The 23,388-nt window shown below is 42.4% G+C and overlaps 1 protein-coding gene across 1 annotated transcript in view; it reads right to left on the bottom strand.

The window, feature by feature from the left end:
* LOC115458657 (protein dispatched homolog 2-like) overlaps positions 1 to 23,388 on the bottom strand; it is a 44,338-nt gene that overhangs the window by 16,637 nt on the left and 4,313 nt on the right. The window lies entirely within an intron of this gene.

Below are 23,388 nucleotides of genomic sequence, written 5' to 3' on the forward strand. Positions count from 1 at the left end.
ACTTTGTTCATAATGGGGGCCATTCTATAAATGGTGCTCAAAAATGGGCTCTGAAAAATATAGGTGCTAAATGCTATTCTATGCCCTATATAGAATAGTGTATAGGACTAGATTCTACATAGGATGCCTGAAAAATCTGCATGGAAAAAATACACGCCTACGCATATTCTATAAAATGCACCTAAATTTAGGAGTATTTTATAGAATACTCCTAAATTTCTGTGTACATTGAGCGGCTGTCCATGTGACTAAATTTACTCATGGGCAGTTACACCAAGTAAAACTTGGTGTAAATTCCAATGCCTAAATTACACACAGACCAGGTGTATTCTATAGCCACGTGCATAGATTTTAGAAATGTCCGTGACCTGCCTGTTCCACACCTATGGCCACACCCCTTTTTCAACTGTGTGACTTAGAATTTACATGCATCACATTATAGAATAAGCTTAGCTGTGTGCATAAATTCTAATTAATGGCAACTAGTGTCAATAATTGCTTGTTAATTGTCAATTATCCGTGCTGATTGGCTTGTTAACGAATTAAGTCACATGTGCAAATCCAGAATATGAATGGATTTGCACACACAACTTAAGTGACGCTATATAGAATCCAGGCGTTAGTGCCAATTCCCGTGCCTGACTTTAGGCGCCAGACTAAAGCTGGTGTAAAGGCAGGTGCCCAAGTTAGGTACACCAAGGCAGTATTCTGTAACTATGCACAGAAACTTTTGAAACACCCATGACCACACCCCATTTTGAATTACACACTAGAAGAGTTAGGCTCCTTGCCTCATAGAATAGTGTGCAGGCAGATTTGTGCACATATTTTAATGAGTGTCAACAACAATAATTGGTTGTTGGTATCCAATTATTGATGGTTAAGAGCTCATTAACCAATTAATTTGCATACATATCTCAGCAGCTTCTTATTGTTCCATGCAGTTGTTTATGACCCAAGTTTGCCCTGAAGCAGCCAATACTGGTGAAACGGGTCCCCATTGGGATCGGGTCCGACAAGAAGCAAGCCTAAAAGCTGCTATATTTGTTTTTACATATTGAAGATCAAAGCAAGCCTAAAGAACTTGTACAGGATTTTGAGTGTTTTTGCTGCAAGCACATTGTTAAGAGCAAGCATATGGTTGTAAGCAAGGCTTTAATTGCACAATACATGAGAGAAATTTGCAAATACATAAAAATTTTTATTGTAATTAAATGTTGTTTTGGATGTTTTTGCCTATGATTGGTCTTATTCGATGGGCTGCTGTGGTATTCCTGTCATAGTGAATGGATTTTGTTTCCACAGCACAAGCTTGTGACTGCTGAGGCTTTTTTCCTCCTTATACCGTGTTTCCCCGAAAATAAGACATCCCCTGAAAATAAGACCAAGTAGAGGTTTTGCTGAATTGCTAAATATAAGACCTCCCCCAAAAGTAAGACCTAGCAAAGTTTTTGTTTGGAAGCATGCCCACCGAACAGAACACCAGAGCATGCAGCTGTGATCATAGGCGCCGACTCCGTGGGTGCTCAAGCACCCCCAATAATTTGGCAGTGGCACATGACGTGACAACGTGAAGTGGGGCATAAAGTCCCTCCCGCCCGGTCCCGCTCCCTGCACCGTCCCGACCCGACTCCTTGCCTGCACTGCTGTGTCCGTCTGCTCCGCCTCCTACCTCCTATGTTCCAGAATCCGGATTGACTCTGTCTCCGTCTCCGTGTGCAGATACACACTGCCTTCGACGTCGTCGGAAGCTTTCCCTCTGGCTGCTCTGTTAGTTTCCGCTCCCGCATAGGCGGGATGATCATCATGCTGCAACAGTCAGAGTTAGGCAGAGCACAGAGGAGCTTCCAGAGTCGCCGAAGCCCGAACTTAGGCAGTGGTGGTGGGCCCGCCTGGACGCCTGAGTGCATGTCTGTCCTGTCCCTCCCGCCGGGCAGGCTCCCGCTGCAGTCCCTGCATGCTCCTCCTTGGACCGCCCTGCACAGCTTCATTGTTCCAACTTCCGGGCCCCGAAGCTGTGCAGGCTACAGTGCAGTTTCCTTTTCCTGTCCCGCATAGGCGGGATACTGCAGAGGGAGAGTGCGGGAGCACCAAAGGCGAAGGAAGCTGTATCATACCGTAGGTAGGCACAACAAGTAAAGGTGCCAGGCTGCCAGCCCAGCCCCAGACGACGATGTTAAAAAGCTGAAGTAAAGAAGGAAGGTAACTAACTTTTACTTTTCCCTTCTTCGCTCTGCTGTCGGGTGTCTGCAGAATAAAAAGAATGGATGGGAGTGTCTGAAAAGGAGGCTAAAGATGGTAGAAAACACTAATTAGAAGAAGGTGCCAGGTAGTAACATTATTTTAGTTGTAAATGTGAAGAGGGGTGTATTGTAGTTAAGAAGCAAGTCTTATACCTTGCAGTTTAGGTATCTCATCTGCAAGGTTACTAAGAAGCATGTCATACCATAGTATAAAAATAGATCTGTTTTCATGGACTTCCGGTGATGCGGTGAGCGGGTCGGCAGCAGCTTAACTCGGCTCTGAGGTCCCTCGCTGTCAAGCGCTAACATTTATGAGGAAGTAAACTAAAACAACCGCCTGCCACGATAGCGAACAGTGCACACACTGTATGGACAAGTTCCTCCACAAATCGCCGACGGAAATGGCACAGAAATCATCAAAAAAAGAAAAAACTAAAGCGGGGGGAAGCGAGTCCAAAATGGCGGACGCGATCGCGGTCGCGGCACCAACTCCTATATTCACGGACGCACAATTGGAACAAATAACAGCGGCAGTAATAAAAGCCATGGATCCGCGCTGGAACACGCTATCTGAACAATTGGAGTCCTTCCAGGCAAGATTGGACGGCTTGGGGAAAAGAACTGGAGATTTAGAAACAAGAGTTTCAACTATTGAGGATGAAACTCAATCACAGACCCCAGATATAGCGTTGTTAAAAAAACAATTAGCAGAGCAAGCCCAGAAACTGGAAGACCTGGAAAACAGATCCAGGAGAAACAATATAAGAATCGTGGGCATTCCGGAGAAGGTTCCAGAGAAGAACTTGGAAACGTGGCTGGAGGCGTGGCTGGCAAAGGAGCTAGCAGTAACAGATTCTGGAAACCCACTAGTGGTGGAACGGGCGCACCGCGTGGGCCGTAAGGATGACTCTAAAAACCGCCCCAGGGTGATTGTGGCGAAGATACTCAACTTTAAACACAAAGTGGAAATAATGAACGGATTTCGCCTCAGGAGAACAGAACTCGAGTATGAAGGGCATAAGATATTGATTTTTCAAGACTATTCTCAGTCTGTTCAGGAACAGCGGAGAGGATTTCACCCGCTATGCTCCTTGTTAATTACCAATCATCTGAAATTTGCCTTGATGTACCCAGCCCGCCTTAAGATTTTGTTTCAGGACAAGTGGCATCATTTTCAAACTGTGGCTGCAGCTAAATCTTTCCTCGCAGATAATGGGCATGCAGTGGAAGGCTGAGTAGATGCATGTTAGATATTGTGCACTGTTATGTGAAATTTTGTGGTTATATTACAGAGTGGTGGTTGTTACTTAGGATGTTACAGGGAGCGCTGGGAGCGAGGGCCTCTTGCCTCTAACGGGAGAGTACATTCTGTGTTTGTTCACAGAATGACTGGGGTGCAAGATTGGGTATTGGGGAGAAGGGATGGGGGGGGGGAGGAAGGGAGGGGGGTTGGGAATTGGATAAGGGGGGGCAAGGTTAAGTATGGGGAAGGGGACAAGGAGGTTAATGAGGAATGTCATGTGCTCCATAGAATGAGGACAAGGCCACTGCTGCATAGGATGTGGAGAAGAGCTGTTAATATTAGAATGATTATTTATACAACTCACTGGGGGGGAGGCTGGGTCCCCTGGGGAGAAGATCAAAGCTGGGAATGGCTACTGGGGTACGTTATTCACAATGTATGGCACACATTAAGAAAACACGTTTCATTTCATGGAATGTGGGAGGGATTACGTCGCCAGTAAAGCGGGCAAAAATACTAGCGGCATTGCGGCGACATGAGGCAGATATCGCTTGTTTACAAGAAACTCATCTCTCAGAGGTAGAACACATGAAGTTAAAGAGGTCTTGGGTGGGAGAAGTATTCTCAGCCTCGGCAGATGGGAGGAGGCGAGGGGTAGCGGTCCTCCTTAAAAGGAGTGTGGCTGCTAAGGCAGAACTAATATCAAAGGATGAACAGGGAAGATACGTTTTAATAAAATTGTGGCTACAGGGGAAGGAAATGGCGTTGCTGGGTGTCTATGGCCCCAATATATACGAACCCACTTTTTACCAAACATTAATACGTCAGTGCGCTAGGCTGCAGTGCCCGCTGATAGTACTGGGTGATTTCAATTTAGTGGTGGACCCAATGCAAGACTGTTCAACTCCTAAAGGGGATACACAGGGAGGAAGTAAGGCAAAGGCGCTGAAGGTGTTTATGAATACCTTGGGGGTGTTGGATACATGGAGAGTAATTCATCCGGGCGAGAAAGAATTCACCCACTTGTCACGAGCACATGGGACTCTCTCCAGAATAGATTACATTATGGTAAGCAGAGAGCTATTCCCAATAGTCTTACAAGCAGAAATAGGCCCTGAGGAGATATCAGATCACAGCATGGTGTGGGTGGACATGGAGGCGCCTAGCTATTTTCAATCTAGCCGGGGATGGAGATTCCCAGGGTATCTTTATGGGAACAAAGACTTTGCGCAATTCATTGTAACAAAATGGGAAGATTATGCCAAATTCAATAGCCAACATGCAGATAATCCCAGTTTATATTGGATGGCAGCGAAAGCGGTCCTCAGAAGAGATGTTATAGCGTACGTGACGGCACAGAATAAAAAGATAGCTAGGGCTATAGTACAACTGGAAAAACAGGCACAGAGGGCAAAACGACAATATGCGGCTAGCCCAAATAAAAAGACATGGGAACATTATAAGACAATACAAGTAGGCCTTAACTCATACCTGCATGAGAAAACCACTAGAGTGATGTTTTATCAAAAATACAGATTGCATAGGTATGGGAACAGAGCAGGCCCCCTTCTAGCAAAGTTAGTAACGAATTGGAAACCCCACCGGGTGGTCACAGCTGTGAGAGACAGTCAGGGGGCGCTACGAACCAAAAATGAGGACATCAGACAGATATTCGTGCAATATTACTCCAAGCTATATCAGAAACAACAAACGATTAGAGAACAGTCTCTGGATACCTATTTGGGGAGGCTGGGTGTTCCGCGCTTGCAAGACCAGGAAATTAGACAGCTGAACGAACCTATTCAGGGCCAGGAGCTCCAAAAAGTGGTTAGAGGACTGGCGCTCTCCTCTGCACCAGGCCCTGATGGATTCTCAGGGGAGTTCTACAAACTATTGCCCGAGGCTTCCCTGGGCGTCCTTGGGGCATATTATGATACTGTAGTGGAGGCTCAGAGGTTTCCGCAGTACGCAAATTCAGCGCTTATAACTCTGTTACCGAAACCGGGCAAGCCCGAAGACCAAGCTGAGGGCTATCGGCCAATATCACTACTTAATGTGGATAACAAAATTTTGGCAAAGATATTGGCTGATAGACTAGCAAAAATTCTGCCGAGGCTAATCGGGGAAGACCAGACAGGGTTTGTACGCAATAGACAAGCAGGTGGGAATGTCCGTAAGTTGCTCTTGGGAATGGCCCGTAGCAAACATGAAGAAGTACCAGCACTCCTTCTGAGCCTCGATGCGGAAAAAGCATTCGATAAAGTGGACTGGGAATTCATGTTTGATACGATGCGCTATATGGGCTTTCATGGCTGGTTTTATGAGGCTACCACAGCATTATACACAGAGCCCTCAGCCGCGATCCTTCTTAATGGAGTGAAAAGTGAGAATTTTCAGATATGCAGGGGGACACGTCAGGGATGCCCCTTATCGCCCTTATTATTTATCATAGCGCTGGAACCCCTGCTCAGAGCAATAAAATTGGAAAGGGCAATACAAGGGGCTAAGATAGGAGCCAATGAGATTAAGGTGTTGGCATTTGCTGATGACCTGCTAATTTTGACTACTAACCCTAATGAAGCACTCCCGATATTATTAAATATAATTGAGAGGTATAGCAAACTCTCGGGGTTCACTCTTAACCTTGCAAAGTCAACAGCCATGATGGTGCATGGGGAAGGGACTCCCAGCTCTAGACAACTTAAGGTGAATTGGGTGGATAGCGAAATTCGGTATCTGGGGGTCCGTATACCAAAAGATTTTACGCAATTGTACCACCTAAATGTTTCCAAATTGATGAGGGACACATGTACAAGATTGCAATTGTGGCATGACTACCCACTTTCTCTGTTGGGTCGTATTGCTATAATTAATATGATGATAGTGCCTAGGTGGCTATGAGGCATATTTTCAAAGCACTTAGCCTTCCAAAGTTCCATAGAAACCTATGGAACTTAGCCTTCCAAAGTGCTTTGAAAATATGCCTCTATATGTTTTTCAGGTACTTCCGCTATTCTTAACAAATTCAGTGGAAAAGAAATGGACTAGAGTCATCCAACGTTTCCTCTGGCGGGGGAAACGGGCACGAATACCGTTGTGGATACTTCACACCCCAGTGGAATATGGGGGTCTGGGGCTTTTGAACATCAGGCATTTAACAATAGCGAGTGGCATGCGCCACATAAATGACTGGCTCAGAGGAACGAGCTACTTTTCGGCCACAGCAATAGAAACCGCAGCGCTACAACAAGTACATCCTGGATACATGCTGCATGCTTCAAAAGCGATAATAAGTAAGGAGTTTGTGGACACAGGAATCTTCACATCAGCACGAGCGGTCTGGAGGTGGGTTTGCAGACTACACCGCTTTTCAGCAAAGACGACACCGTACATGCCCATATGTGGGAACCTGGACTTTCCACCAGGGCAGCTACATAGCGCTTACCGGAGATGGAAAACACAGGGACTGATTTTTTTGGCACAGGTGTTGACAGTGGAAGGAAAGATTCAGCCCTTTGGGGAATTACAAAAAAGATATCAATTACCACCATCGGACATTTTTTACTATTATCAATTGAAACACTACATCACCGGTTTACCCTGGGACGATTTGACTGAGGATGTCCAGGAGGAGTTGGCGGAGGCATACACCATCAGATCCCAGCAGAAGGTTCCATTGAAGTTCCATCATAGACACCTTAAAGATGCAAATACAGAACTTGACACTGGAAAGCTGGCAGAGGCATGGAGTGCGGAGCTGGGTGTAACTATAAAAGCTGCAACACTAAAGGAACACATTTTGGGATTGAGGCAAATAACCCAATCCTCAAAACATTGGGAGATGCAGTACAAGGTAGCGCTCAGAGCATATATACCGCCAAGGCGGGCCTTTCATATGGGCTTATCCCCAGATGGGGCATGCCCAAAATGCGGGGCTGCAGGAGCCACTCTTGGACACGTTTTGGGTCTGCCCGCAAATACGTACCTTCTGGGACAGACTTTTGAAATGGATCTCACATGCTTGGCAGGCTGGCTGGCAACCCAATCCGGAGATGCTGTTTGGAAAACTGCAAATACTTGCACCAATCCCACAGGGCATGCGGGAATTCTCGCTTCGAGCTATAATTGTGGCCAAGTTAAACATTTTAAAATCATGGTTGTCCATAAGAGCTCCCTTGCTTCAGTCTTGGAGAGGGGAGATGATACAGCTTATGAGATTTGAAAGGTTGGAAGCAAAACGACAACCCCCCGCCAGAGAGAAACGATTCTTTCGCAGATGGGGCCCCTTTTTGGACACATTGACTCCTAGAGCACGAGGCCATTTATTGAATATGTAAAAGTAAAGCACGGACTTGATTAACAGGTTAAGAGACTGAGTTACCTCCAAAGGGGGGGGGGGGAAGGGAGAGGGTGGGTAGTAGATTAACCAGGGAAGGGGGGAGGTGGGAGGGGGATGGGAGGTAAGGAAAGTTAAAGGGTTGGAAGATTAGTTGTTAGTTGCAGAGACTTACAATGCTGGGAGTATGTTGCACAACGTTGAATGTATATGTTTTCTGAAAAATCAATAAAAATCATTTAAACATAGATCTGTTTTCATAAATATAAAAAAAAAAACAAAAACAAAGGTCTGACAGTGTAAGCTAGACTTTACATGGTGTTAGTACATCTCAGGCTTCTCTATCCTTTGCTGCTACAAATCCTCCCTTTATCTGTACAAGAAGCTTACCGTGTTTCCCCGAAAATAAGACATCCCCTGAAAATAAGACCTAGCGCATCTTTGGGAGCAAAAATTAATATAAGACACTGTCTTATTTTGGGGGAAACAGGGTATTATTTATATTGATGCATCAAGGAAGTAAAAAATCAATTGAAAAATATAAAAAAAAAGTAAAACAGGAAGAGAACAGAATTATAGTTAAGAATATTCAAGGTAATTTTGGTGATTGCTTTTGCAATTTTTTCAGAGACGACTTTAGTTCCACTTGTTTGGATTTTTAAGCGTTGCTTTATTAGTGGAATTGTTCTTTGGATTTTGTCTCATTGAATTAGAGCGAATTAGGAGAGGGGGACTAAGAATAAAAAACCAAAGAAAGATTCCAAATGTTCCCAACCTTAACAGATTCAGAGTGCTCTTCTGCATCCCAATTAAATGTCCTCTCTACAGTCTCTCCCCTCCCTCCCACTTACCCTCTTGCTGTTGTCCTCAATCAGTTCCATAAACACAGCTGTGAAGACACAAGTACAGGATCATTTCCCTGTGCACATTGCTGCTTGGTTTGCCAGTCCCACCCCCTATTATGTAAACTTCCTGCAAGGGAGTGGAACCAGCAGATCTAGGAGCGGATACACACAGGAAAATGGTCCCACACCTGCATCTTTACAGCTGCATTTACCAGAAAAGGTTTGGGTTTCAAAGAGTCCGGATTCTCGGGTGGTCTGGATTTTTGAGCTTCAAAGGGTCCGGATTTCTGGCATCTGGATTTTTGGACTTGTACTGTATGCATGTATGAGTGTACTTTTATATGTATATGCGAACATGCTGCATGTGCTGTTCTGCAAATATCTGATTAATTTACATAGCGTGTATTGTAAGGGGGTGGAGCATAGGCAGGGCAGGGCTCCTACTTATATGTGTAATTTATAGAATATTCTAAGTTATATGGGAAGCTGCTGCAGTATTCTATAATAGAACCTAGGCACCAAGACCTACCTACCAGCCTCCTTATGAGGAAAAGAAAGAAACGAGGGTGCTTCAGCTTGGGGAAGAGATAGCAGAGGGGAAGTATGATAGAGGTCTGTAAAATCATGAGTGGAGTGGAACAGTCAGCCATGAATTGCTTGTTTACTCTTTCCAAAAGTAAAAGGACTAGAGTGCATGCAATGAAGTTTCTAAGTAGAACAAATCAGAGAAAATATTTCTTCACTCGGGGTGTAATTAAGCTCTGGATACAGTAAAAGTGGTTGGCTTAACAAGGATTAAAAATGGTTTGGACAGGTTTCTAAAAGAGATGCCCATAAACCATTATAAAGGTGAACTGCTTATCTTATCTTTTGGGATCTCCAGGTATTTGTGACCTGGATTGGCTACTGTTGGAAACAGGATGCTGGGCTTGATGGACCTTTTGATCTGCCCAGTGTTGCGATGCATATGTACTTATGTGTACATGGTGGGGGGGGGGGGGGGGGGAGTTACCAAGGTGTGGAAAAAGTGAACCTTTACTGCACCTTCATTTACTGTGGAAGTCACCAACCTGTGGTGTTTCTGTGCTGCAGGTTGCTGACTCCAATGGCAAAAGAACTAACACTGCCTGCTAGCTACCTCATAAGCAGCATTAGTCCAGCGGCCTGGGAGCATCAAGCTTCGGCCTGAACATCCTGGGACTCATTGCACAGGAGTCATCACTAGCTAAAAACATCAGTGGCATAAGGCCCCCCCAAACCAAGTGTTCCTTTAGGATGCTCTCGCCAACAAAACCTCTCCCCCAATTGACTCCCCAGTCCAACTATCATACCCCACAGTGGTGAGGCTTAGGTCCTAAGCCCTCTCCAACCCTCCTGAAGGGCCCACCTTAATGAAATTCGTGGTAATTCTAAAGGGGGTTATTTTAGTGATCATATCATGGCTTAATGAGCTATGCCATTTACATAGTAATGAGCTGCTTTATATGCATTTGTATGCTTTGCTTTTTATTAACATGTACCCTGGGATGACTTATTTAGCACTGTTAGAGCACCGCACCCAGTGTTTGTGCCCTTTAAGTCATTCTAAGGGACGCATAACATGCACTGGTTCCCTAACAAAGCATGATAACTCCCTCCCCCCCAGTGGCAGTGGTAGTCAAATGCCATCAATGCTGCAGCATCCTGTATGAAAATCACCAAGAATCCTATCCTTTAAGGATTACTTCCCCAATTGGTACAGAAATCTGCACTGATGAGGGCTTTAAGAAACAAGGTAGAAATTACAAAACAGACAAAAAAAAACTGTATTTATAAAATTAAAAATTTGCCTCACAAAACACTTTGCATCTTAAGACATTTTTCACAATCTGCCGTCTAAAAATTACATTCAAAATGAATTAAAATAGGAGTTAGTTTTACTGATCTACACAACATATTCCATAGTTTCAGTGTGAAAGAACAATTTTAGAAAAATATTCAAAGAGGAATTAAGAATAAGATACAAAAATTCTTCTGTGTTCCCAAAACCTGCCTGGACAACTGTCTTCAGTCACAGTAGCTGAGCTGTTTTAAATACTCCTAGATGAAGCAGCAAGCTGTTTCTGTTGTATAAAGTAAATTTGAAGCAAAGGTCTAAACATGCTGAACATGTAGCTGCCAAAAGAATTTCAGGATAAAGTTAAACAAAAGAACATAGTTGGTGCAGCCTATAATAACATTTTAATGTGTTTGAATATCCCTTGGTACACTGTCAACTCCATCATTGTAAAGTGCAAACAGTTTGGCACCACAGAGGCACTACCTCAATCCCTCCAAAGTCAGTACCTATGAGTTAAGGAAACTACGCTCCTGTTTACCAAAGTGAATGGGCTCTGTCGGCATTAGTGCTGGGACAGCCGCTAGTGTGGCTTAGTAAACAAATTCCCTAGTGAGGAAGGGAGGCCTAAGATAACTATAAATGAACTTCAAGGGTCTCTGGCAGAGACTAAGGAAAATGTTGATTGCTCAATAATTTTAAGATTACTCCACAAAACGTGACCTGTATGGGAATGTGAAATGAAAGGAAGCCACTGTTGAAGAAAATCCAGGCAATGTACTGCATATTGCTTGCAAATAAATAGGGGACCTGAGCAGGAAGGAATTAATTAAGGTTGAAAACAAGAAATACCCAATCATAGAGGATTGAGCTGGTTCTAACAGTTATAGACTGAAAGGATATAACATGAGAATTTGACAGAGGGAATGCCTGTCACTAATTGAAAACAATCTACATTAAGGCTAATTAATTGTATATCTGATCAGACATTGCTCTAGGAAAATATGTTTCTGAAAAAACATCTAACACCGTAATATAAGTACAAGAGTATTCTTCCAAAAACAATAACAATCCTATTAATAAGATTTAGATACTTTGATGAATCAAATCATAAGCGAGATGCATAAAAACTGAGAAAGCAGAACATGCTAGCTACTGAGAAATGTTTATTCCCACCATGGGAATAATGCTACTATTATTTACTGGAGGAAAAAGTAAAGATAGCTCCATTTGTTTAGTGGAGGTGGAAGGGTCAAGTGATTGATCTATTGGGAGTATGTGGGTTGGGAGGAATGAAAGAGAATGAGTAAATCAGAAAGATACAATGGAATTCCAGTATGAAGCACTTTGGGGGAAATTCTATATATGGCACCTTAAAAATCGGTGCCGTAAAACCACGTAGTTAGCATGATTAGAATAGAATATGCTCACATGCCGCTCTTGCAACTAAATGTAGGCACACCCATTTAGGCCACTTAAAACCAGGCCTAATTACCTGTGCCTAAGTTAGGAGCAGATCAGGTGTATTCTATAATAAGTGTGCATAGTTTTTTGAAACACCCATGACCCGCCCATTCCATGCCCTTGGCCACACCCCCTTTTGACTGTACACATTAGAATTTATGTGCAATGCGTTATAGAATATGCCTAGAAAGTTGTGTGTGTAACTTCTAATTAAAGCCAATTAATGCCATTATTGATTGGCTTGTTAATTAAGTTGTGCAGACAATTTGGCTATGTGGCCAAATTAGCACACACAACTTAAGGTGCCATATACGGAATTTGGGGGTTTGTGTATTAAAACTAGTATTTTAAAGCAGATTCAGAAAACTATCGGCAGCCAGTGGAGTTAAGTGCAGGAGTGATACAGTTTGATCTATTAGTACTTGTAAGTAGTCTAGCAGCCACATTTTGCAAAAGATGTAATCTGTGGATAGATGATTGCTTCAGTCCTTTGTAGAAAGAATTACAGTAATCAATATGATTTAGAATAAGAGTGAGGACCAAAGTCCTCAAATCATCCAGGGGAAAGAAGGCTTTTGTCAAACATATTAACTTTCATTATTGTATTCTGCAATAACTAGACTTTTCAAATGTTCTGTTACTCACACTCACAGATACACTTTGTTATAACTCAATTTTGTAATGACTAAAGCATGCAAAAAGGTTGCCTCATGAAAAATAAGATTGCAGTTTTCGAATCTATCTTAAATATGCAAAAGATGCACATGTCACTCTAGAAATTTGCGATGCCATCACCAATTTAGAGACCAATATCACCCCCAAACTCCTAAATTCTTCTCCTGGTTTATGGGGAGTCATTGCCAGCTGGGGGAGAATCCTTACCTCTTTCTTCTCATAAGAACATAAGAGTAGACATACTGGGTCAGACCAACGGTCAATCTAGCCTAGTATCCTGTTTCCAACACTGGCCAAGTCAGGTCACAAGTACCTGGCAGAAACCCAAATAATAGCAACATTCCATGCTACCAATCCCAGGGCAAGCAGTGACTTCCCCATGTCTGTCTCAATAGCAGACTATGGACTTTTCCTCCAGGAACTTGTCCAAATCTTTTTAAAACTCTGATACGCTAACCTCTGTTACTACATCCTCCAGCAAACAGTTCAAGAGCTTTACTATTTGTTGAGTGAAAAAATATTTCCTCCTATTTTTTTTAAAGTATTTCTGTAGGGGGTGATTTTAATATGTTCATGGATCCCATGATGGATAGATCAGGCCCCGTGAGGTTGGCGGCCCAATATGAGGGTAGGGGGCTTCCCAATTTCTGCAAGCAGTTAGACAATTGATGTCTGGAGGGTGATGCATCCACAGGAAACAGACTTTATCCATTTGTCTTGCGCTCACTCAACACAAGCCCGCATTGACTATTTATTGGTCTCGAGACAATTGCTTGGGTCAGTAGTTAAAACAGCTGTAGGAGCCTATGTGATCTCGGATCATGCTGAATTGGAGTATACCCCGGCGGGGCCTTCGGCGCAGAGATGGAAGTGGGCATTTCCTGTGGAGCTATATAGAGATCAGGCCTTTAAAGCCATTATTCCTAATTGTTGGAAGGAATACAAAGCCCATAATGAGGATTATGAGACGGAGCCAGTTCTGAACTGGAAGGCGGCCAAGGCAGTGATGAGGGGCAAAATCATCAGTTATACGTCTCATAAAAGGAAAGCCAGAGACAGGGAGATTCTGAGATTGAGTCAGTAACTCAGTGTGGCCCGGAGAAGGTTTGGCAAGTCGCATTCTGCAGAAACTATGTTGAGGTTGTTGGAACTTCAAGCGGCGCTAAATGAGCTTATCCATCAAAAGGCCCTTAAGTCACAGATTTACTATAAATACCAGCTATATAGACATGAGAACAAGGGAGGTCGCCTTGTCACGTCTTATAGCTGTTAAGAAAGGGCATTCTAGGATTTTGTCTATGAGAATGAGACAGGGGATTCTGGTCCATACCGATCAAGAGATCTGTAACATATTCTATTCCTATTATCAATGGCTTTATGAGGCACCGGAAGAGGGGGGTCTTCCTTGTGATCTTTATCTAAATAATATTGAGGTACCGGAACTGAGACAGGTAGATGGAGAGATGCTTAACCAACCTGTTACGGCAGAGGAAGTTTTTACGGTGATACAGCAGAGTGCCCTGTCTAAGGCCTCGGGAGTGGATGGTTATAGAGCAGAATTTTATAAACTTATGGGAGAGGAGATAGTCCAGCCTCTGGTGAACATGTTTAATGTGTTAGTGGAGAAGGAACAACTGCCCTAACATCTCAACATTGCTCGAATTATTGTAATCCCAAAACCAGGGAGGGACCCAGAATTAGCAGAATCGTATTGACCTATCTCTTTATTGAACTTTGAAGTTAAGCTACTGGCTAAAATAATGGCAAATCATTTGGCATGGGTTCTCCCGAAGCTGTTACAGGATACTCAAGTGGGTTTTGAGCGTGGATGCACGGTGGCAAAAATATGCAGCAAGTTTTAGCTTCTCTAGAATATCGACATAGGAAAAACTTAGACTCGCTTCTTATTAGCTTTGGAGCCAAAAAAACTTTTGATCGGGTATATTGGAGCTTTCTTTATGCAACTTTAGCCAAGTATGGTTTTTCGGGACGGTTTTTGTTTGCGGTGAGAGCCTTATACTCATCCCCTAGAGCGTGAGTTTCTGTTAATGAGACAGAGACAGACGATTTTCAGGGGAACTAGACAGGGGTGCCCCCTTTCGCCCCTTCTTTTAGTTCTAACGCTCGACCCTTTGTTGAAAGATATAATGAACACCCCATCGGTGGGTGGAATCGCGATTGGAGCACTATCTTTTAAAGTGGCGGCCTTCACAGATGACATTTTAGTACACCTGACACAGCCGCAAGAGTCATTGCAGGCCCTTTTAGAGATCTTTTCAGAGTATGGAGACTACGCTGGTCTGTGTTTAAACCTGGGAAAGTCAGAAGCTTTGGCCTCCTCAGAGCAAGTGTTGGAGAATTGGGGTGGGGAGTTTCCTTTGCACAGGGCAAGAAAGTTTTTTCGATGCTTGGGTATATTATTACCCATGGATGTGGGACAGTTGTACCGACTGAATGTCTCACGGCTGCTAGAAGAGACCCGGTGCTTCAAGGTTGGAAAGATCTCCCTTTGTCTTTGTTAGGGAGAGTGAATTTAGTAAAAATGGTAGTGTTTCCCAAATGGTTGTATGTTTTGCAAACCTTGCCTCTCTGGTTGCTTCGGAGAGATCTGAAGGCCTTTTACAGGTTAATCTCTCGGTTTTGCTGGGCAGGCAAGAAACCCAAGGTTAAATTCTCACACTTAATTGGGAGTTGGGGTGGGTTAGGTGTCCCAGACATGGCGTTATACAACCAGGCCTGTCAATTGCGTCACCTATGGGATTGGTGTCTACATCGCCAGATTTATACCCCAGTAGATTTTGAGGGTGCTTATTATGCCCCTTACCAGTTGTTATCGTTGCTCCATCATAGCCCAATGCAGCTCCCCTCAGAGCTTCGGAAAAGCACGCTGTTGATTCTGATGCGGGCCGTGTGGAAAGTAATTATAATGCACTTAGGAGACCCTGGTGCCACGGATCTGCTTACGATGCAGGGTAATTGTGCCTTTCAGCCAGGACTTACAAGTAAAAATTTCGTAGATTGGGCCGCCCAGGGGATCTCTCGCCTTGAACACCTGCTGACAGAGGAGGGGAAGCCCATTTCAAATGAGGAAGTGGTTATTCAAGTGGGAGACTCTTGGGGCAATAGGTTTGCGATAGGGCAAATGTGGCACTACATCGCTACATTACCAAGGAGCTCCCTGAGTAGGTGTATGGGGAACAAGCTTAGAAATTTTTTAAATTCTCTTAGAGAAAGGGAGATCTCAATAACCCTACTTTACAGAGCTTTGAATAAATGGCAACCCCCCCCCCCCCCCCCGAGACCATACAGCCTTGAAAAACAAGTGGGAACAAGAGGTGGGGACCTCTTTAGCACACCTGCATTTATCTAATTCAGTAGCTCGTATACCTCTATTAGTTACAGATGCTCGCCTAAGAGAATGTGCATATCGTTTTATCTTCAGAGGGTATATTACTCCCTCCAAGCTATTTCATATGGGAGGACTTTCTGAACCGTCTTGCTTAAAATGTGGAGGGAAACAGGGATCGTTTTTACACATGTTTTGGAGTTGCCCAACCTTGAGAGTGTTTTGGGGACATATCCAGCGCTTCCTGGACCTAGGGGTTCATATTTTGGAGACGGTAGATCAAATGATTTTAGATGTTCTAGGGCATTTAGAGGGAGGAACAAATTTGTTCCTACGTAAGATGTGTCTGGTTGCCCGCAAATGTATCTTACAATACTGGACGTCATCTGAGCCCCAGCCTACTGGCACTGGAGGAACCAATTACACCTTTTAGTGTCTTGGGAAGTGAGAGACTCCCGGCTCTCACCAAAAGGAGGAAAAGCTTTCTTACCATTTGGGGCCCATATCTACAGATTCTACACCCTCGAGGGCACAGTTTACTTCTCAATGAAGGATGAATATATGCAGTTCTGTAAGCCTGGGAGGAATATCTAGTTCCTAGTAGGGGGGGATCGGGGGGGGGGAGATTTTGGAGGTTATGACGTTGGTGAAGCGGGGGGGAGGGAGGGTTGGGGGGAGGACAGGGGAAGGTTAGGTCTCTTAAAATGGGGAGGGAGAGTAATATGGCTTTATACTGTTTCTGGTTACATGTTTATTGTTGGAGGAGTCTTGTATTGGGGGGAAATGGGTTATATGTTAAACTTTGATGACGGAGGAGATGGTTCTCAATGTAAAATGTCTGTTTGAAGTGTATATTGACCTAAGTCATCAATAAAAATTATTGAACATAAAAGTATTTCCATGTAACTTCCATGAGTGTCCCTTGGTCTTTGCATTTTTGGAACGAGTAAAAAATTGATTTACTTGTACTTGTTTCTACACCACTCAGGATTTTGTAGACCTCAGTCATATCTCCCCTCATCTGTCTCTTTTCCAAGCTAAAGAGCCCTACCCTCTTTAGCCATTCCTCATATGGGAGGAGCTCCATGCCCTTTATCATTGGTCGTTCTTCTTTGAACCCTTTCTAATTCCTCTATATCTTTTTTGAAAGAAACGGCGACCAGAACTGAATGCAAACCTCAAGGTGAGGTCACACCATGGAGCAATACAGAGCCATGAAAGTATTTTTGGTTTTAGTCACCATCCCTTTCCTAATAATTCCTAGCATCCTGTTTGCTTTTTGGTCACCGCCACACATTGAGCAGAAGATTTCAGTGTATTATCTACAACGACAAATAGATCTTTTTCTTAAATGCTGACCCCCCAGGGTGGACCCTAGCATCAGGTAACTATGATTCAGATTATTCTTCCTATTGTGGATCATCTTGCATTTGTCCACATCAAATTTCATCTGCCATTTGGATGCCCAATCTCCTCCTACTTATTTTTTTTTTTCAGACCATGTGTCAAAAGGTATCTCAACCATTTGTACAGGGCCCTGAAAATACCTAACAGAGGGGCCCTTTTATTAAGATGCACTAAGAAATGAACTTAACATGTTTAAACAGGGGACTTTCCTATGCATTAAGCCCATTTCTAGCACATCTCTAAAATAGGGCTTTTTTCTTTTTGCAGGTCCCGCACTAATTTTTCTATTAGAGCGTGGGACTGCAAAACAGTGAATGCAGAAGTGTTCACTGCCTCTTGTTTAGGAGGTGCTAAGTGCTGCTGCATTAACTCTGTGTTAGCCAGTTAGCACATGCTAATGTGAATGCCCTAGCTGTTCAACACTTCTGTGCCCATTCTCCGCTCATGACATGCCCCCTCTGAAATTTTGTTTTGTGAAAAATAGTTAAAGCGTGCATAATGTGTGCATACAGCCACAATACTGCAAACTGTTTTAAATTCAATACATAGCAAAAAAATGAAAATAAAAAAAGCACCAATCAGCATTATCTTAGCTAACATCAAGAAGAGAGGTAGATATCACAGTATAGCACACAAAAAATTAGTTGTATAGATTTAGTAAAGTCCCACACAAACCTCATCCCCCAATCAAATTTATAAGCAAATAATACAAAAAAACCATCAAGCCTAAGGTCTATCTTTAAGAAAATCCTCCAAATGAATTGAGTAAAAGATGATACATCTTTTTTGATCATTTAGAGGTCCTTTTATTAAGCTGTGGTAAGCACTAGTGCAAGTTTACCACAGCTTAAAAAGACTTACCTTAGGATGCACTGAGGCGTCCCATGGTAATTTTGCAATCTGCAGGCCCTGTTTACTAAGGTGCGCTAGTGTTTTTAGGATGTGCTAAAATTATCACGTGCAAAATGCTAGAGACACATATATTCCTATGGGTGTCTCTAGCGTTAGTGTATTAATTTTTATTGTGCACTAAAAATGCTAGCACGTTTACAGCATAGCTTAGTAAACAGGGCCCTGCATGTGCAAACTGCGCACTAAATAACTGTATATTTTTGCACAGAGGGGGTGTGTCTGGTGGTGGAGAGTGGGTGTTTCTGTGCTAATCAGCATATCTGTATTACTGTACCCTAACTGATTAGCACATAAGCTCTTATTGCCTACAAAATTACCTCATTAGTTACTCCCATCTCTAGATCATTTATAAATAGGATAAAATGAAATGGTCCCAGCACAGACCCCTGGAGAACCCCACTATCTACCCTTCTCTATTGACAATACAGACCATTTAACCCTTTTCTCTGTTTCTATCTTTTAACCAGTTTTTAACCCACAATAGAACACTACCTCCTATCCCATGACTCCAATTTCTTCTGGAGTCTTTCATGAGGTACTTTGTCAAATGCCTTTTGAAAATCCAGATACACAATATCAACCAGCTCACCTTTATCCACATGTTTGTTCACCCCTTCTAAGAAAAGTAGTAGATTGGTGAGGCAAGATTTCCCTTCATTAAATCCATGTTGGCTTTGTCTCCCATTAATTCATGCTTTTGAATATGCTCTGTAATTTTGTTCTTTATAATAGTCTCTACCATTTTGCCTGGAACCTGTCAGGCTCACCAGTCTATAATTTCCCAGATCACCTCTGGAACCTTTTTAAAAAATCAGCGTTACATTGGCCACCCTCCAATCTTCCGTTACCATGCTTGATTTTAAAGATAAATTATATATTGCTAACAATGGTTCTGCAAGTTCATTTTTCAATTCTATGTGTACTCTGGGATGAATACCATCTGGTCCAGGTGATTTGCTACTCTTCAATTTGTCAAATTGCGCCATTACATCTTCCAGGTTTATAGAGATTTCATTCAGTTTTTCTGACTCATCAGCTTTGAGTACATTGGTTCAATCATTGGTACTCAGTCATCTAGATTATTGTAATGCACTTTACGCTGGCTGCAAAGAGCAAATACTCAAAAAACTCCAGACAGCCCAGAACACTGCAGCTAGACTCATATTTGGGAAATCAAAATATGAAAGTGCTAAACCCCTATGAGAGAAACTACATTGGCTCCAACTCAAAGAACGCATCGCGTTCAAGGTGTGCACCCTAGTTCACAAAATCATCCATGCCCCAGCCTACATGTCAGACCTGATAGACCTACCACCCAGGAATGCTAAAAAATCATCTCGCACATTCCTTAATCTTCATTTCCCCAACTGCAAAGGTCTAAAATATAAACTAATGCACGCATCAACCTTTTCCTATATGAGTACACAATTCTGGAACGCACTGCCGCTCAACCTAAAAACGATCTACGAACTAACCAACTTCCGCAAACTACTGAAGACTCATTTCTTCAATAAGACATATCACCAAGATCATCACATGTGAAATCCCCTACATGTACCCAGAATTATCTTAAAATGTTTTCTTGTTATTTTAATACTATGCTTTATCATTATCATGTAACCCAAAATCCTCTGTAATACCAATTGCCTATTCTCTTCTCATTTCCACTATTCATGATGTATTGTAAGCCACATTGAGCCTGCAAAGAGGTGGGATAATGTGGGATACAAATGCAACAAATAAATACATACATAAATAAATAAATAAATAAATAAATACCATTTCTGGCACCGGTATCTCTCCCAAATCTTGGTTACTTATGCATTTATATTTGGAAACCAGCATGGTAATGATTCTATTTTTATTCTGGTGTCTTTTATTTGATAGCTTATCAACTGATGTTTTTATAGATGTTTATGTTTATATTTATATATATTTGTATTTATTGTTTGTAGACCTCTGACTAAGATTATCTGAAACTTGGCCAGTTTGGGTCTTGTGCATTAAAGTTACATTAGAGTGAAAGTTTGCTGTCTTGTCCTTCCTTGGATCACTGCTGCTGTTTGTACTGTCTGCATGGATACTGCAGAGGGTTGTCTCCTGTTTTGTTTCTGCCCATTTCTGAGCACTATTTGTAGAATTCATCCCAAGGCACTTAAGCTCTACCTTATAGAATAGCGCATAATGCAATAACGCATACAAGTGCCACTTTTCTGGGCCCTTATGTGTGCAAGATGTATATAATTGCAGGCAAGTTATAGAATTGTCTGTATGTGTAAAGAGTATGCACTCTCTTCATAACAGTGCATGCATGTGTGAACCATCACACATGTGCAAACCATCATCCATGTGCCTATATGGAAAAGTATTGCACATATCATGCATTCATTAAGAAAAGTACACTCTTTACACATAGGTCCCATTCTTTATGAAGAGTGTGCACTATTATCAGCAGATGACTTTTCATTGCAAATGATAGGTCGTCCCTACTAGCCAGTTTGGCTTTAAGAATATCCAGATTGAAAATAGGCATGGGATAGATTTGTATGCAATGTAAATGAAACACAAATTTCAAATGTAGTGGTTATCAATCTTTTTGTGGCTATGACCTCATTACAGAACTCACACGACCCCTGGAGGTCTACCTTGTTTTCCATACTGCTGCTTCTGGCCCTCCTCTACCATCACAACCAAGGCTGCCTTCATCCCACACCTTCCCTAGAGCCCGTGAAGGCCTAATTATAGAGTGGGCTTGATAGGAAGTGCAGGTCGATGATGTTTTTGTTTTCAGCCCACACAAGTTGCAACTCAAAATGCAAGTTTTTGTGACCCAAAAGTTTGGGAAGTCCTGATCTAAGTTGTACCTGAGGCAATGGAGAGAGTGAAGTGACCTGCCCACGGTTATAGTGAGCACCAGCGAGAGAAACAATGTAAACTAACTTTCCTCATTCACCCCTGCTGCTTTAACGACTAAGCTACTCCTCCAAGCCCAGGGTGCATTCCTTCGTCCAGCTGGCACTGGGGATGTTGTGTAGGTAGTACTCATAGCTCCTGCAAGCAGGGTGTCTCAGCCACTACACAAAAGTAACACTTAGAAGCCTGGTTCAGGATGCATGCTTGTATGTGCTAAGGCTCAAGTGGTAGCATTGGCCTGTGACTCTTGGCCAAGAACTGGTTCAATAATGATTAGCTTGGAGAAGAGAGCAGAGAGATGGTTCTTCCCCTCCTCCCCCTGATAGTTGCTAATGAAAGCTAGTGAACGGGGAGGTTCAACAATGATTAGCTTGGAGAAGGGAGCAGAGAGAAGGTTCTTCCCCTCCTCCCCCAATAGTTACTAATGAAAGCTCGTGAGGGGGAAGAATTCTATAAATGGCACTGGAAAAAATTGGTGCTAAGTACTATTCTGTAAACGGTGCAGACCCTTTATAGAATAGCACTTAGAGCAGATTTCTGTGCCCAACTCTGGGCACTGAACTTACACTAGCTGAAACCTGGTGTAAATCCTGGTGTGCAATATGGACATGGATCCCCCATATTCTATAACACTGCGCCCATCTTTCTGGAATGCACCTGACCCACTCATGTCTGTCTCATGGCCATGCCGCCTTTTGGTTTGTGTGCTATGAGAATTGGGTGGCCAGCGTTATAGAATAGTGTGCAGCCAGATGAGAGCACAAATCTTAATTAGTGCCAATTAACACCAACAATTGGTCATTAGCATCCAATTATTGCTCATTATCCAATGCACATCTTGGATTCCCCCCAAATTTGGATGCAATCTGGCGGATGGTGCTTTAGGCCAGTTCGAAAAAGATGCAAAGATTAAAAAAAAAAAAATCCCAGTGCAAAGTAATTTGCATTTTTTAATTTCTACTTTTGAAATATTATATTTTAATTTTACATGAGCTATCCTGAATTATGATGCATGCCTACTTCAGGCCGAATGGATCTTCTACATAGAAAATGGCCTGTGAGTCAAAAAATGGACTTATTATAAGAAGGATAGGATATAGGCCAACATGAGTGCAATAGCAATATAAAAGTATTACTCGAGGTACCAACACCCTTTTTTCTAATCAACATTTGTTTCAAAGAGACTCTTTATGAAACTAGATTATAGTAGTTTAATTTCAGTTCTCCTTTTGGCTTATAGGGTAAATATGGAATACTAGCTACCAACACACTGGAATCTGGCTTACACATGTGCTCACAGCTGTAGGATTAATTACAGTGGATTGGAACCAAACCATTGCTGTCTGCACATGTCTCCAATGGAGAGAGGATATGCACATGGGGGGAATCTAAATTGGCTGGTTTGATGAACTGGTTCATTTTTTTCTGATGTACACCTCTGTGCAGTTGACCAGAGAAATTTTGAATCAGGACTAGTGTTTGGTTTAAAGGCCCATTTTAACGCTTTGGGTGCTGTGCTATTTGCATTTACCAGTATTCTGTCATTATAGCTGAATTTGGATTGTAATTTAAACATATGACAGACACACGATGGGATTATCATAAGTAAACTGAATACATAAAGCTCAGGCTGAAAAGTTTACACTGTTGCATTGGAATTTGACACCTAATACTGGATGTATGAGCACTGGAAACAATTAAAAGAAAACTTCAAGTTGTCATATGCACATAAATATTGGACCTGGTAATTTGCTAAGTATTTTTCACATTAATACAAAATCTCTTAGGTCACCTGGTCAATGCAATCCACATTTCATTTATTAATACCATTCAAGAGGAAAATAGGCACAGTTAGTTCTGGAATCCAGTTCAAATACTGCCAAACACACATTTTAGGCTACTTCAATCTCTCACCTTTGGTACACTAAAGGACCCATTGTACATAGAAGGCAGAGATAAGAATTGAGTTGTCCAGGTCAGAACATGTTCAATTCTGGTAGTATCTTATAAAAGGTTCTGCTATATAGAGATCCTTCTGTAGAGTGCCTGCAGAAGTTCATATGTATTTGCTGATACATACAGTGGGATCATTCATTTAAAAAAATAAAAAAATACATATATATATATACATATGAATAAAATGAACAGCATAATTCTGAGAGCTTCCATGTAGAAGTGTACGGAAATA

Source organism: Microcaecilia unicolor, unplaced genomic scaffold (genome assembly GCF_901765095.1).
Source record: "Microcaecilia unicolor unplaced genomic scaffold, aMicUni1.1, whole genome shotgun sequence".
NCBI classification, from domain to species: Eukaryota; Metazoa; Chordata; class Amphibia; order Gymnophiona; family Siphonopidae; genus Microcaecilia; species Microcaecilia unicolor.